Genomic DNA, 6,684 nt, shown 5'->3' on the forward strand with positions numbered 1-6,684 from the left:
GGTCTCATTCAAAAGAATATTAGTATTGTAAGTGGTGGATCAAGGGAACGCACATGCTACTCATGGATTACTAGTCCAGCGCATTACCACTTGATCACATAATTGCCAAGTGTATATAAACAGCTGTAAGCATAAACAACCCGAGCTGGTAGGCGAGGCTTATATATTGCAAACGGACGTTTTGTAAGGCTATATGTCCCGTCAAAAGTTTCCTTATCACTATACCCGTGCCGTTTTTGCGACTCTGTACAAATGCTCCGCTACGAGCACGTCTGTGAAAAATGATTCTTTTTTACTCATACCACGAGATGAAAATAAATCCCTTATTTATAGAAAAAATATTGAATTATCTGTTTTTATGTACCTTTTTTCTTTTTCTTTTTTGAAAGACTTCTTTTTAATTTTGTTTATTGACTGACTTTTGAAGAAAGTAGTCCGCCAAGACATCAGTGAAAATACGGAAAATATGTTTCACTGCAATAAAACACAAATTTTTAAAGTGAAAATACGGAAAATGAAAATATGCATTTCATCACATACTCATGCCGCTTTTGCGACTCCGTAAGAATGGTATTGCACGGCCGTGCATATAATTATTATAACGTGACGTCATTTGCGTTATATAAACAGTTAAGACGCGCTCAATGAAAAACGGTTCTTTGTCAAATTGGTCTTTATTTTTGTTATGTGATAAATAGAATACTAAATTCGTGTAAATTCATGACTGAATTTATTGAACTCGTTAAATAATAAGTGAAATATCGACGTTGTCGTCAATGGTTCATGGCGTAATAATGACCACGTTATCGACGTAAATTACTTCCGGTAATTTTGTCGTCAACGTCATTCTCTTTAGTCATGTTATTGACGTAATGCTGTCGTTGTAAGCGTGAATCTCATGGTCACATCATAAAGAGCGTCCCTGTTGTGACGTAATCGGAATTAGATTTTGTATCCAACGTTGTCGCTATCATTGTCTTGATGTTGTATTAAGCGTAGCAGAATGATGTCACGTAATCGACGTTGTCGTCGCATACATTGTCGTTGTCAACATTTTCAATTTTTGTCAATTTTGTGGCCATAGCTAGACTTGTTTGTTGCCGTAATAAGTTTCGATGATATCACATGATCGAGGTTTTCGTCGCAAAGGTTATCGTTGTTAGTTTTATGATGTTATAGTAACAAGCGTTATCATAACAAGCGTTGCAGATGTTATGTAATAGCCATTGTTTCGCCAACGCTGTCAAGTTATTGATATTGCCTTAACAGGCATCGCTGATGTCGTGTGACGACGTTGTTGTCGTGTAACGACGTTGTTGTCGTGTAAAGACGTTGTTGTTGTGTAACGACGTTGTTGTCGTGTAACAACGATGATGTCGTGTAAAGACGTTGTTGTCGTGTAACAACGTTGTTGTCGTGTAAAGACGTTGTTGTCATGTAACGACGTTGTTGTCGTGTGACGACGTTGTTGTAGTGTACCGGCGTTGTCGTTGACAAGGTTGTCATGTTATTAAAGTTATCGTAATAAAAAATTGATGATGTCACGTAATTAACGTTGTCGTCAACAACGTTTTCATGTTATTGATTCTGTCGTTAAAAAGTCGCTGACGTCATGTTATCGACGCTGCAGTTGACAACGTTGTGAAGGTATTGATTTTAAAAAGCCTCCTTGTTGTTGGCGTAATGTTATTAATGCTGTTATAACAGGCGTCGCCGTTGTTGATTAAAACTGGTTACATCATTCCTATCAGTTAAGTGATATTTTTTCAAACATGGATTTGTCAAATATATAGAGGATAAAGAATATAGTGTGATTCCATATTGGACGTTCTGCAACAGTTGGATAAAAATATATTGTTCAGATGTGTACAGCTAAATTCTATTGTATCTAAAAAAAAATTACAGCTTATTTGAGATTTTGAATTTAAAATGATTCAATATGAAATTTCAATGATTGTAATACCTAGCAATATAACTGGGCGTGTATGTCAGCCGGCCAATGGTAGATTTACTTAATCAAAATTGGCATTATTTATTATACAATGGGATACTTAGATTCGACGGACAGGCTCGAGTAGTGTGGAAGGACAGGCTCGAGTAGTGGGGAATTCACAATATTATTCATAAAGAAAGAACACTTGAACAAATCGTTCTTGACTACGGGTACATTTGTTCTGGCATGTACAGTAGTAGAGTAAAATGTTGTCATAACAGTTTATTTTCAAGGCTGAAAACACGAAAACATTTTGTATTCTTAAAGAAAAAAAGCACATAATAGTCATACAGATAACATAATTGTTTCTTTAATTTTCTTAGTTCAAAAACAGAAGAAAAAAATCCATAACAAAATTTAATTGAAAATAAAAACAAAGTTTTGACGGAATATGAAACTATTAATCATTATTTGGCACGTGACATTTTACAAAGAACTACGCAGCAGAGATTCCTTATTGCATGTTCTAACAAAGTTTGCATGTTCGTGTTAAAATTCCATTACTTACAACTCGAGAAAAAAGATATTAGGTGTGTTATCTTTTTAAGCGTATGTCACACCAGAGAGGGGTAAAATTCACATAATGATTTAATTAAAATAATTGCTCAGCGGAAGAACATTATGGTGCGGAGGAATACATCCCTCTGTCCTCCATTACCGTAAAATCCAAAGATGTAATTTTCTGTAATTATCGTTGTCTCCTTTAAGTGCTTTAGAAGATTTAAGAACCAAGCTTTGCCCGTACTAAAATGTGCTTCACTGTCAAGTAACATCCTCAAACAGAATGCGTGCCTGATTTTTATGTTGCAGTGTAAAAGCATAGACTGACTTGCCTCGTATATTTTCCATTTCCCTGCTTTTCTAGTATCTTGTAGTCACACACAAAACAAGCCATTCAGTTTGCAGGGTTTCGGATGAACGAAATCTAAATTTCAGGCTAAAATGGACTCAAAACATTTTGAAAAATCAATTTTCTCTTCTGTTTCATGTGCCATGTATACAAGCAAACAAATGAATGTTAATAAATCTGATAGTAGTGGCGATGATTGATGATGATTATGATTTTGTTGTTGTTGTTGTTGTTGTTGCTGCTGCTCCTTTCTTCTTCTGAATAATGGGGATGGCGACGACGATGATAATGGTGATGGCGACGACGATGATAATGGTAATGGCGACGACGACGACACTGATAATTGTGAGTGCGACGACGACGATGAGATTAATAATGGTAATGGCGACAATGACGACGACGACAATGATAATGGTGATGGTGACGTCGTCGACGATGACGATGGTTATGGCGACGACGATGAAAATGGTAATGGCGGCGACACTGATAATTGTGAGTGCGACGACGACGATGAGATTAATAATGGTAATGGCGACAATGACGACGACGACAATGATAATGGTGATGGTGACGTCGTCGACGATGACGATGGTAATGGCGACGACGATGATAATGGTGATGGCGTCGTCGACGACGACGATGGTAATGGTGACGACGATGATAATGGTAATGGCGACGACGACGACACTGATAATTGTGAGTGCGACGACGACGATGAGATTAATAATGGTAATGGCGACAATGACGACGACGACAATGATAATGGTGACGACGACGATGGTAATGGCGACGACGATGATAATGGTTATGGCGTCGTCGACGACGACGATGAAAATTGTGATGGCTACGACGACGATGATAATGGTAAAGGCGACGACGACGACACTGATAATTGTGAGTGCGACGACGACGATGAGATTAATAATGGTAATGGCGACAATGACGACGACGACAATGATAATGGTGACGACGACGATGGTAATGGCGACGACGATGATAATGGTTATGGCGTCGTCGTCGACGACGACGATGATAATTGTGATGGCTACGACGACGATGATAATGGTAAAGGCGACGACGACGACACCGATAATTGTGAGTGCGACGACGACGATGAGATTAATAATGGTAATGGCGACAATGACGACGACGACGACAATGATAATGGTGATGGTGACGTCGTCGACGACGATGATAATGGTGATGGCGACGACGACGACGGCGGCGGTGTCAAAAATAATTTTGTTATTGTTCTGGATGATGATGATGATGTTGTTGTTCTTAACGACGACGATGACGATGATGATGATAGTATTGATGATGATGATGATGAGGATTATGATGATCTTGTTGATGTATTCATTTAGGAGTACACAATGACTTTTTACAAGAAAATCCGTGCCATAAATAATTAAATACAAGGACTATAATTACTTACGCAACTCGCCGTGTCTCTCACGCAAGGAGCATTATTTCTTAGTTTGCGCCATCTATAACTAATTTTTAATATGTATAGAAATATCTGTATCATATGTTACAAAACAAACATGACTGTCGAGTATATGTATCGATAACATATCTAAATTACGTGGTCAAATTATATGAAAAACATTCTATTTTAACCTCAGAATATCTGTATATCTTACTTTGTATTAACCTTTTTGAGTCAGTTGTATATTCAAAAATAATAAGTTTTGTTTATTTCAAATGCACTATTAGACATGTGATTTGTTGACTTTTCTCTTTTTAAGTATAACCAGAAGGAAGTTTACTATGTCTACGGTACCCAGCTTGCCAAAACATTTTCCTTTTAAATTGATTGTATGGATTGTATATACATTGTATATTAACACATTTATATTTGTTAGAAAATTAGAGTACTAGTAAATCATTTGGATCAAGAGAAAGGTTTAATACTTAAGACAAATAAATAAATAAAAAACGAAAAAAAAAACGAAAAACAAACAACCCCGAAACAACAACAACAAACGTTTCGCGCTTTAAATTAAAGTCAAATACATAAAGTTCTATTTTTTTTAATAATCTTCTCTCACAAAAATCGTTTGCTATTTCAATTTATTGGTAGATGAATTATTAAAGATGTTCAATAAAATTATGTAAATAACTGATATGGAATATAATATAAGTAAATAAATATACATACTTAATGTAATTATTTTTACTCATTGTTAAGAATGGACCCCTAAACATGAGTAAAAATACATTATCATGTTAATATAATAATTTCTGTTAATAAAGTGCATATCTGATAAATTTAGCTTTATCAGCCACCCTCAGTTTTATCAGGCTTGTCACAAAAAAAATCAGTGTTTTTTTTTCCTTAGCCTTGTCTGATAAATTTTGCAATATCAGACACAAGCATGGTATTCTCTATTTATATTAAAAAATAATACATTTAGAATTAAATAAAGTCCATGTAATTGTACTTTAAAAAATAAATAGAGGATATTGAATGAGTGTAAGTTCAATACTGAATTTATTGCACGAGTTGAATAAAATTATATTATGCGAGCCTCTGGCGAGCATAATATTATTTATTCAACGAGTGCAATAAATTCAGTAATGAACTTACACGAATTTGATATTCGATTTATCACATACCCAAAATGAAGACCGTTTAAAGTGAAATAAGAGTCATTTTTCATTGACGCGCCTATAGTATAACGTTAACATTTAGCGCGTCTTTACACTATGTTTGTATAACGCTGATGACGTCACGTCAAAATATATGCACGGCCGTGCAATACCATATTTACGGAGTCGCAAAATCGGCACGGGTGTGTGATAAATATTATTAAAAAAAATGTAAAAATTCAATGTATCTTCTTGACAAGATTCTTGTCTATTCAATAACTATAGCCAAATAAATCAAATAGTAATATTCTGAAATATACCATTTTTCTAGAGACAAAAGAGCACGAATATATATCCAAACAAATCCAAATTAAAACACCTGCTTAAGTTTCAAATAAACACTCCGTGTATAGCATGTATATTTTTTTCTTTCTATTTGCCGATTTCCTCTTCCTAAATTTTCATCCACAGAGTGCCTTAACCTTTTATATGTGCAAGTCTAAATTAGGGAAAATTGCAAAATTACAGTAATGAGGATAAAAATCGAGTCAAAACACTTAGTACTGGAGGTTAATATAATCAATGTCTCAGACGTCATCATAACAACATATTAGAATGGCACTACTTCTTTTCTTTTTCTGATTTTAGCCGAGAGAGAGAAAAATATTGTATATTGGCATGTTCGACTTATACAAATTAAGTCATTCGTTGAAATCAAGAAAACATTAAAAACTTGTGAAGTCGCATTTTCCAAATATTCCCCATATTTCCCCCATATTTTTCATATTCAGAATTTTGTACATGAAATGATCATTGATGATTAAAATGATATTATACGATGTATTTTACAATATACAATTTGCTCGCGGCGCAGAAAACTATCATTATCTAGCAAATGCAGGGAGAACTAAACAGGCAGTTAAAAAGAGAAAGAAAATAAAAATATATGTAATTTGTTGTACCAGCAAGTTTCTCTTAATCATTTTGATACGAGAATTTTGATTATCGAAAAAAATAATAAAATAAATAAAATGTTTCAGGGTTATTATTAATTATTGGGGTTCTAGTGACCCCAGCCAACCATATTGCTCGGACCTGAAGCATGGCCTTCAAAGGGATCTAAAGATTGAGCCTGGTGTTGTTCCATACACTGGCTAACCCAGAGAAACCTGTCTGATTACTCGAGATTTTCCCGAAACCAAACAACTTTGTAAAACAAGTAGTAGGATACATTATTTAAATAACT

General features: G+C 34.9%; 1 pseudogene; it reads right to left on the bottom strand.

The window, feature by feature from the left end:
• Nucleotides 1-3,288: 3,288 nt before the first annotated feature.
• On the bottom strand, nt 3,289-4,206 carry LOC132731600 (uncharacterized protein DDB_G0271670-like; annotated as a pseudogene).
• Between the last annotated feature and the right edge of the window lie 2,478 nt (nt 4,207-6,684).

Source organism: Ruditapes philippinarum, unplaced genomic scaffold (assembly GCF_026571515.1).
Source record: "Ruditapes philippinarum isolate M1 unplaced genomic scaffold, ASM2657151v2 ctg518_1_1_1_1, whole genome shotgun sequence".
NCBI lineage: Eukaryota > Metazoa > Mollusca > Bivalvia > Venerida > Veneridae > Ruditapes > Ruditapes philippinarum.